We start from the raw sequence: 11,505 nt of genomic DNA, 5'->3' as shown, positions 1-11,505 counted from the left end.
AAAGCCAACAATGAAGTCAACCTGCAGGTTATTTGCTTTAAAATCTGGTTTAAAGTGGTCAAATTAAGACGTTCAGTCTAATTTACGTGATCCTTACATGACTTTCATCCTCACCTGTTGGTCTGACTTTTAAAGGGTCATAATGTAAAAAAAGACATTTGGAAGTGTGTAATCCTGGTTTTGATTTTTGCAGAGTTTATAGAGTACAAATTGTTCCACAGTAGTTAAAAAAAACCCTCCCGTGACTAAACTCTCAAGAAAAAAACACTCAAAAGAGGAAGTGTCTTACGTCACCGCCCACTAATCCTTAAATTCAGCAAGGAGTCAAAGAGAGCAGCCCTGACACGAGGCCACAAGATCTGACTCAGCGTCAGGACGGCAGGAAAACACAACCTCATGAAGTATGTTCCAGATTAACCTCTGCCACTGCTTCAGTCAGTGCGTCTGCCGGGGTGGAACCGCTGGGAGCTGTCTGGCTGCAGAGACTGCAAGTCATGCCTGAAGAGTCGTAAACGCAGACACTTGTTCCTATCAAAGAGCTGTGGGACAAAGTCGCGCCCACTAACTGGTGTTACTGGCAGAGAGTTGTGAAATTTTTCACATGGAGATATTTTTATAACTGACCAACTGCTGCTTCTCAGGGCAAAAGCCCATCCGTCAAGGCGTTTAAAGGGCCGAGTCAAAGCTGCACGCTAAAATAATTTATCCGCTCTTAATGAACGCTCATTATGTCAGAATTACGTGGTCTGTCTGATGTATTATGTGAGAGAATGAGACCGCAGATGGTGACAGCACATAGATTACTGTAAAAAGGGCCACATTGTAATGTCTTGAGATTTCCTTAAATCACAAAAATGGAAGAAGCAAAAGAAGAAAGAAAAAAAACCTTCAGGAAACAAACTTTTCTGGTGGTCCTCAACATTAAACAGCCACTAACTCAAACTCAAACACACACATGCTAACAAGATTTGATTAGGACTAGCCTGAGAATGGACGCTTTCCGTATTTATCTCCACATGTGATTCTGGTTCATTTATTTATTTAAGTTGCAATGTATTCTCACTCTCAGAAGTTTAGTGGGGAGCACTGTAGAAGGATTCAGACTGAAGAACTGAGAGAGTTTATCATTCTGGAGCTAGCGTGTCTTAACTCAGATCAGATCGCTTTGGAATCAGAAGGCATTTGTCTGAAATATGTTACGCTTAAAACAGCGTTTATGTTTTACCTTAGGGGACTATTTTCCTTTTGATATGAGTCAAATTAAAAAAGCTATCTGCATTAGTCCAGCTTTTAGAAATTAAAGTCTGAGTATTTCTTTGTTTGTTGTGAAAACTGTTAGTAAAAAAGAATGTATTTGTGATGTAAAAAAGACCCTGGGTGGGTCACAAGCTTCCTACTCCACTCCCATTCAGATCCCTTCACTTGTGCGTCTTTGTTTTCGTTGTCCGAGCTGGTTTGTGACTCAAAACTGTGCGGCTGATGCTAAGCTAGCCCTCCGCTAGCCTCCTCCGATTGATAAGGAGGTAATGTAAGTCATAAAAACTTGGTTTGAGAAAGAGTTTTAAATAAATTGGGTCAAGTTTTTCTGGTTGTCAAGCAGCGTGCACCAGTAAAAATGACTGTATATGACTGCAGGTCAGCATGCACACAATTAGCAAAAGGAAACTGTTTCCAGGAAACTGTCAGAGGGAGAGAAGTACGCTGATCACTGTATGACTTCATGTGGTCATGGAGGTGTGGCTCATTCTCTATCTGGTTGTGCGTCCATCTCGATGTGTTGTTGTCCAATCATCTCCTCCTGGTTCCTGTCATGAGGCTGAATGAAGTCATCCTGCTGTACAGTGGAAAAAGATCTAAACCTGTCCTTCAAAAGTCAGTTTGTGCTTAACTTTGTGTACTTGCAATTGTGTATTCACATATGCAAAAATGACAACAACAAAAACACAGTTTACAAACGCAAAACTTAAAATTATGACAGTGTGAAACTAACTACTAACACAACTCTTTTAAAATTATGCACAAATTGTTTATTATGCACACACAAAACCGAATTTACGCACAAATCTGATTTAAGACTTTTCACGTCTCCAAGAGTCGTGATGCGTTTAAGTGCTGCTAGAATGCTGGGTCATCAGAGTTTTCTTATCAGCCAGTTCAAACTTATATTATGAATAATATCTGGTGAAAACTTTACGTTTTTCCACTTTCTTAAACAGATATACCCGATAATTAATATAAACACTCTGCACTAAAGTTTCTCTATTCTCACTTCTCAATGTGTCTGCGCTTTCCCTGCTAGCTCTTCCACACGTGTTCTTGCTAAATCTATTTTTTTTTCATGATATATTTTCTTTATTGCAGGTTATTCAAGTTGTAAACTGGCCAATCAGGTGCCTCAATAAGAGCATGTGGTACACACTGGGCCCACCTTCAACATTCAAAGTGTTTGATTGGGAGATTTGGACCAATCGCTGCTTGTTAACGTCGTCTGGAACCAAAATGGCAAAATTGGGCTGAAAATGGTGACTGAATTAATTTGATTTCATTGGAACCGAGGTAACAGGTTTGTTTGGTCCATATCTATTCATGTCAATGAGGACATAGAGCTGATCGACTCTGTCCGCTCTCTGGGTGTCGAGGGGGAGCTCGAGGAGGAGCTCGAGGAGGAGCTGTGAGGAAGCAAAGAATGAGAATAGAGAAAATTTAGTGTTGAGTTTTTATAAAACACATATTCAGAACTTTTTTATAATAACTATCAGGCACATATCTGTTTAAGAAAGAGGGAAAATGCCCAGTTTTACCAGATATTATCCACAATCTAAGTTCAAAGTGGCTGAGAAGAATACTCTGATGACCCAGCATTCTAGCAGCATTTAAACGCACCACTTACACATGAATGTCATTTGTGTGTAAATCTGGTTTTGTGTGTGTAACAGACAATTTGTAGGTCCTTTTAAAGGATTTTAGTGTTGTAATTTTCAGATGTTTGTGTTTTAACTATTTTTTTTGTTTTTTTTTTAACTTCTCAACATGTCAATACACAATTGCAACTACACAAAGTTATGCCCAAACTGTATTTTATGAGTTACAAATTAGAATTACGCAAACACAAATTTAATGATAATATATTTTCTCCATACACTTGCTGAAATTAGAGTTTGCTTCATCAGATTTAAATCACAAAAACAGCATTAAATGTATTCTATTCTTTTTTTAAAGTAAACAATCTGTCTGCAGATAATAAATATGTCTCCTTCACTAGATAGCTCCAATATTGCTCGCTTTTTTTGTCATGGTAATGTTAGGTTGTGGTTGCTGTCGGTTGTTGCTAGCGGAAGAGTGTGTAAAGAGAGTTCCCAGCAGTGTGACCCACAATTTGAATTTCTAATGAAATACTGATGCTCTGCAGAAACCATGTCCTAGAAATCACCAGGTTTTATGATTTTATTTGAAAACATAAGAAATAAAAAATATATATCCACATAACTACCAATCTTCAGTTGGAGTTCACATCTTAGTTGACATAATATCATAGTTTGTGAATAATCGCACTTACCATTAAATATAGTTCTTTTTTTCCTGCAGTTTTACACCAGCGAGTCAACGACTTAGAATTACTGGAAAGCTTGCATCATTTCTGTGAGAAAAATACCACAACTTCATCAAGAGTGAATTTTAAAAGCCCAAACATCTGCCAAGTCACTGGCAAACAAACAAGGGTCTCCGTGAGTGAATCCAGACGTAAGGATCCGCAGCTTTTATCTGAGGGGAACACAATTTGGTTCTGTTTAAATCTTTGGTTTTTTTACAATTTGAAAGAGGAAATCTTTCTGAGTGAAAAACTGGTAGTTTCTGTTTCGAATAAAGAATGATTTAATGACACATGTTCTGGAATCGCATCTCAAATTATTGAGGATTCCTTTGTACGCACATGTGGCATTAAACGCTGCTATCTTTGATAATTTATTGACGCTTTGTGAAAACTGTAAAGTGCAACTTTAGTTTATGTGTCTGGGACCAAATTTTATTTGAAATATTAAAATTAATGCACTTCTATTGTTTTCTGGAACATCAAGCCAGAACATTTGCAGGAAAAAACAGTAAAGATGATTAAGATAAAACCATTAAAATGAATTTTGGGAGTTTTGCACTCGTTTGGATAGTTTATTTTATGTCAAAAGTATAAATCCTTCATATTTACATCTTGATCTCATCAGTTTTGTTCTAACGTGCGTCCATTTATTGTTTGAAATTCAGACTCAGAATCCATTTGAAGCTGCGTTGGGATGCTGACAGAATAAAATTAAGAAAACTTGTTTGCAGATATTAAAAAAAAGATTTCTCATAACATTAATCTGGAAATGTTTAAGTAAAAATGCATTTAAACAAAAAATTATTTTGAAATTTCATGAAAATTCTTAAATGTAAAAAATGCAAACCTTGATTTTTCATTGGGATTTTAAATGCAACATTCATGTTGCACCAAAAAAATTAAAGCTAAAACTCAAAACAGGATTTCTCACACAGTCTGTGGTAAATGTCATACTCTAATTAATCTGAAAAAATGTATTTTGGTCTTTGCTGGTGCCAAAAGTGGTTAAATCTGCCCCAAGATGTCAACACTTTAGACAAAAACGGCTTTGATGCAAATTTTTTGACACATTGAAACAACTTACAACTGCTGCAATTTTTTTAATGCATGAAGACAAAATGCCTCCAGGATCACATCAATCAATAATCTGTGAAATGGTATTTGTCTAAAATGTAACTTTAAATGCTATTTTTGTTTTTTATAGTTGTTTTTTTAAACTTTATGCTAAAAATGACAGTGAAACTAATCAGAAAATAAAGATTTGAAAATCTTTTTGTCTTCTGTGTGACATCATTATTATTAAAAAATAGTTGCTATGATGGTCAAAGCTGCACTTTTGTGCACGAGTTTTAAGTCCCACTCCTATCATCTAGTTTTAGTTTTTATTATGATTAAGCCGTTTTTAGCCGAAATCCATAAACTTGTGTCACTTTTTTAGAGCATAATTTCTTCAGAGCAGAAGAAGTTTATTAGAATTTTTATTAGTACGTTCAGTGTGGAGTAAGTCTGTCCTCACTTCCCATCATCCATCTGCTCACTAGCTTGGATGAGGAAAATGTTCATGGATGAATTTGTCCACAAAACAAGTGGAGCAGGAAGCTTGTGGCTTGCCGTAGTATCTTGTTTGTCACACTAACAATCTTTTTCAAGCTGAATTTTTTGGTCTCCTGATTCACACCTATATGAATAAAAAAATAAATGTCATTTTCTTGAGACGTAGAAACAGAGTAATGATGGTCAAAGCTGCACCTTATTAGTGAATGTGTTCAAACAATGTATGATGACAGATGTGCCCCCCCACTTCCACAGTCCACATGTCAGAGAGCTCTGGGGTAAAAGGCCGACGTCACGTGTGCGTTTCAAAAAGCGACATCATTACAAATGTCTCGTGCGCACAAGTAAACAATAACAAACAAGCCGGTTAATGAAAAGCAGAAAGTCGTGCAACAAACTGCAGAGGACGCTCATTTCCTAGGACGATGGATGGAGTTATTATGATAAGGAGAGACGTTTGATGGATAGACGGGGATGGAGGAGGTTCATCCTGTCAGATCCCGTGCTTTCAGCAGGCTCTAAAGTGAGGGATGGCGATGATTTGCGGCATAAGGAGACAAGGAGAGGCACATTACGCTGTTTGGAGGGAAACACTCCATCTTCCTGCAGCTCATGACGTGAGAAGGGGAGACAGAAACCTGCAGGAAGGGCATGCTTCAAATCCCTGCAGGACAGGTCTTCAGTTTGTTAGAGCCCCCCCCCCCACCCCTCGTTTTTCTCCTTTCATGACTCCTCAGTTTTCAGCATCCTCCACATCTGCCCAACTGCTGAAAGATGTTGATGAACAGCACCGAGAGTTCAAACTAACTTCCAGGACTCACGCAAGACAGATCATCTCAGTCAAGTGTTCTGCAACCATCCGACCTCCAGACCCTCTCTTGGATAACAACAAAAGGGGGGGGGCTCTTTAAGTCATAGCCGTGACCGCTTTGAAATTTATCTTTATCGGTCCCAGATCTGCAAAAAGTTTTTCTTTTTTTTTTTTTGACACATTGCAACTACATCTTGTAAATCTGCACACCCAACAACCCTTAAGTCTATCAACGGGTCGCTATCTCGACATGCATGGATGTGGGGGGCTCACAGGTACCCCCCCATACCTCCCTTGACTGAGACTTATGGCCCACGCTCCCCCACTCTGCAGTCACGCAAGCTTTGCCCCGCCGCTGGACCCGGCCTGATTTTACTGCGGCGTGTGGGGAAACCAGACGTTGGAAAGACCCCAGGTTCACATCAATTTCACGAGCAAACTTTGGGGAAAATAAATCATTTTGAAAAAGGAGACGGGAACGGGGGGGTCCTCGTGCGTGTGCTGCCTTGACCTGCCGGAAGAAAAGAGGGCAAAATAAAATATATTTTTTTCTAAATTGACTTTGTTGTCAGCTCCACACTGATAAACACTTGTGCCTAACAAATAAATGTTATTATTTTAAGTCTAATCATATTTCCTCTTCTCATGCAAGCTTCAGGAATGAAACCTTGGACTTTATAGGTCATTTGAGATGCACATTTATGCTTTTTACACAGCAGGACTCAGTCTAGACTTCCTTTAATAAAACACACGCTGAGTCGGTGTCTCTATTCCTGCACGTGATACACTCATTTTGGGTTTAATTTCATATTTTTTGCTCTGATATGGATAAAAATGAGGACTTATTGGAGCTTGAAATCCGTTTGTGATGTAAATGAATCCGACACCTTTTTCTAATTTAAGTTATTACTAATGTGTGGATGCATGCATGTGATTTTGTTATTATTTCAGTTCTGATCTGCACACACAAGCTCATTCTGGTGTCTGTGCTTTCACATTTCTTTTGGTGGGTTGCGTGAAATTTTGAACATTCCGTACCAGACTCATTATGAAATCATCTAAACTGACATTCCCCAATGCCTCAACACGAGGGTTTCCTTTCAGACATTTCTCGGTGATGCATCGATTTGGGAAAGCATGCAAAACCACATTCCAAAAGCGTTGTGGGAACTTCTGACTGATTTTGATCTCGTAAAAAAGCACAAGTTGTTGATCTTAGCATCAAATAAATGCATATTTGCTTGTCAAATCTCCACCGGCTCTTGATATTGATATATTTGTTGATATATGTGTTTCGCCATCACTTACCGCAGAGCTGGGGTTTGTTAGCGCCGCTTGCACGGCAGCCTCAGTTTGCTGTGGCTTAATGTAAAGACACACATACTCAGGTAACAGGACCCTGCTGCTTTCTGCATGATCGGCATCCTTCTGGAAAGATCTGGTATGATCCAGTTTGGACATTTTGGCCAACATGGAGTGATTATTTAGATGATAGATAAGTCATAAATACATTTCCTTTTAAATAAAGTTGTGTCATTGACTTTACAGACATTATTTATCAGACATTTTTCACTTTAAAAGACAAATTATGGTTCATTTTAAGTCTTTTTATGTACAAACAAATACAGTTGTTTATAACGGATTTTATTCCATCAGGCTAAAAGAAAAATGAAACATGAACGTAATTAAACAGACTCTTAGTTTAGCTCCTCCTTAATGAAGTCTGGTTATTGATTTAAAAAAATTTAGCAACTTTTAAGCAAATATTTGATCCATAAGTTTGCTTAATTCACCTAAAAATAGTCTCTCCTTTGCCACGTAGGGGTTGGGATAGGCTCCAGCAACCTGTGACCCTCAAAGGGCTTCAGAATATGGATAGACGGATGGATTATATAAAAAAAAAAAAACAAACTAGTGAATTAAAAATATATTTTTTTATAATAAAATTGCAAAATTAGATGTATGTTGAGTCTAATTGCAGGAAGGTTTCCAGTTTTCTCTCACAAAAATACACAAAATGTTTTGTATTCCAGAGGGGAAATTTGACGCCTTTTCCTGCACCTCTAAAATAATTTGTCATTTCTGATTCTTGCCTGATTTTAAACCTATCCATGCAATTGTTGCTTTATCTATTTATTAGCATTTATCCAACTGAATTTTTACTTTTTAACGATATTAAAATGTTGCTGAGTATTTTTTTAAGTAACATTCTGTTGCAAAAATGTGACATTTCAGCAAAACAGACATTTAAAAAAATCTGATGCAGAAAAATCCAATTTATTATACACAAATAGATAAATGTTCAGGCAGTTATACACATTTCTGGAAGTAGTTTTGACAGATCAGCGTTCCCTGGGGCGTCTTGTTCCTGCAGGTAAGCATGAGCTCATGTCTTGTTAGCAGTAGATACTGCTCTCCGCAGGCGCAGGGTAATTATCTGCAGTCACGCAATGACTGGAGGTTAGCCCCCAAACTGAGTGCTCACATTTTTTTCTGGCTCTCAGCCATTTTTAACCCCTACGACAAACCACTCATAACATTTTTCTACTAGTTGTTCACACTTTGCGTTCCGGAGCTCAGAGGTTTCATGACGGATGAGTCAGTAAATATAGTCATCCTGAATAATGGCTTCCAGACGGATGCTTCTTCTTCTTCTCATCATCTGATGAAAGATAAACCTGATTTCAGATCAGAGCTGATGAAAGGTTTGTCTTATGTGAGGTGGTATGCTGCCCTCTAGTGGCACTACAGTCGAACTTTTATCATTTATCTGATGATTGTGCTGTAATATCCAATAATAAAACACTAATTCTGATTCCTAACACTTTTTTTTCTTTTCATGTATTTGTTAATCATTTAAAGGTTGCAAGGGAAAACTTTTTATAGACCAAATCCAAACAAATGGAACTACTTACTCTTCCCTGTCTTGTTCATTTTCTTAGGGTTTGTCAGGATATGGTTTGATTCTTCACGCTTTTTATGCAGATTAGTGTCTGCTTTGAAAACAAAGCTGCAGAGACGAGCATTCTGGGAAGCAGAGACGCCGGCAATGCCGCCATTGTCAAGAAGAGACAAGTTTGGGGTAACAGGATCTCAGTGGCTTTTCATGCTTCCTTAATCGGTGAGTTGGAATAAAAAACAGGCCGAGGATGATTGTATGTGAGGAGGTTGTGTAATTTCCCTCTAATTAAAGTCAGCAGGGAGGCTGTTCCTCTTTTAGTCTTATTGCACAGTGTTGACTCACAAAATATCAGACAAAAACCTTGTTTTATTCTCCTAATTACATTATTACATGAGAGTATTAGACTATGATGCTTGACAGACATCGGAGCTGCAGCACTATAGAACTAATGTTGGACTTTCATGATAGAGTGATCACTTAAATTTCTCTTAAAGATAGTTTACAGTCCAACTTAAAAGATTATTAAAGTTTTATAAGGAATAAACAATGTATCATAGTATAAAGTGCTGTTATTTCATTCACAAATAGTGTTAAATATAAAAAAACACTAAGTTAATAGTAAAAGATTGTTGATTTTAACCAATACTAACTCACAATGTACAATTTATTCTAGAACTCCAATTAATTTAACATCACCCTAAAGGAAAAAAAAACACTGAAGAATATTTCTTTATAAATAAAGTCAGACCTGAAAAGTGTTTAAGCAAATAACCGTTTTAGGATTTAGCAATTTGCTTGATTTTGGTGTCAAACTAAATTAAAACTACAAATCATGCCTTCATTTTATTAATTGAATTTTAGCCCACAATTAAGAAAAATCTGTTGAATGTTTGCCTCATCCTCCCTTTCTTTATCCACTAATATTTTATTATTTCTGTTATCACTGCAGGATGTTTTTGACCAAAACAGTCATAACTTCTCAAAACGGTATTGATCACACATGGCTTTTTTTGGAGTTGTCGTTTGAGAGAAGAGGAACAAGATTTTTAGGGGTTTTTTTGTGATTCACACCGTACACTCTTTAGTAATTAAAAAAAATCATATAAAGGAACTCATTCCTGATCAAATGATTTAAAAAGTAGACACACGGACATGTAAATTCAGTTTTTAGTTTAAAAGAAAAACAAATTTGACTCTTCATTTTCATTATTCACTATTTCTCTATTATTTCCGCATTATATTTTAGTTTCTTCATGAGGTGTAAAAGTTGAAACCTTTTAAACATCAATATTTCTGCTTTTATTAGTATTACTTTAAATGAGAGATTAGTGATTCCACTGTAAAGAGAATGTTGTTGTTTTTATGGAATAATTCTGGCAGAAATTAAGTTAAAAACTACATCCGTAAATGACATTACAGGAAAAAAAAAGTAAATTAATTGACAGTAATATAAATCATGACTGAATCACTTTAAAGTCATTAAACATTTCCTGTTTAGTTATTGAAACTTGTAAATAAATCAACATTTTAATGTAATTCTTGCATCTTCACAGGCCTGACTGCAGTTAGTAAGATTTGGTTGTTTTAATTGCAATCATTATTATTATTATATACATTGCAGAATTTCACTAATTAAACTAAATTAAGTTGGAAAATTTAGATGTTTCTTTAGCAATAATTTGTTGTTTACTTTAAACAGTAGTTTGGACCATTATTTGCATGACTGCATTTTTCAGTTTCTATAATTTAATACTAAAAAGTTTAAGAGTAAAAACCTTAAATTTAACTTACAGTTGCTGTTAAAATATTCACGTGTACATTTACATGTTTTAGCAGTACAAAATACGGTCGAACATTGATAACTAAATTATTACGTATTGTGTAAAGAACAAATATGCAAAAAATACTGGTTTTGAACATTTAATGAAATTACCCCTTAATTTAACCCTAATTTTCTTTTTCATGATTACAGTTGTGATGATTTTACCGTTTTTTTCTGTAAAAACGACATTTTTTACAGTGTAGATTGAGAAGTGTGTGTTGTTGATCAACAGGGGTCACTGTTGTCTCACTGCTGGGCTTCAACCAAAGCTTAGTGTTACCTGTGCTGCAGGACAGCACGCATGATCTGACTTCATCACTCAATTACACAAATGGACAGACTGTCTTTGTTTGGAATGAAGTCGGGGGTCGTCCATCGCTTCAAGCTGCAGAGTGATCAAGATTACAGGGTTTTCAATTCATCAATCTGAGAGCAGAAGTCATTTTAGAAGCAACAATCTGCTTTTGGGGTTTGTTAAAAATGCATTCTTATGATATTATCCTAAATGGGTTTGTCGTTACCTGACCTGAGTTCCTGAATTTACCTGTGAGCAATCACATACAGGTGCTAAACCTTCATTTTAAACAGAAACCTGCAGTACTTTAAGCGCCATCACTCAGCCTGTCACAAGCCTTATTAACTGACAAACTTTACATAACTACTCCTCTAAAAAGTTTCATTAAAAATTTGATTTTTATTTTCATTGGGAAGTTTTGCTTTCATACTTTGAATAACCAGATAACTTTTTAATCTAAAATGTAACATTTTGAATTCCTCCTTTAAAAAGAAAATGTGTTAAAATAGCAAATAAAAGGACAAAAGGG

Source organism: Oryzias melastigma, linkage group LG22 (assembly GCF_002922805.2).
Source record: "Oryzias melastigma strain HK-1 linkage group LG22, ASM292280v2, whole genome shotgun sequence".
NCBI classification, from domain to species: domain Eukaryota; kingdom Metazoa; phylum Chordata; class Actinopteri; order Beloniformes; family Adrianichthyidae; genus Oryzias; species Oryzias melastigma.
This window is presented reverse-complemented; position numbering follows the sequence as displayed.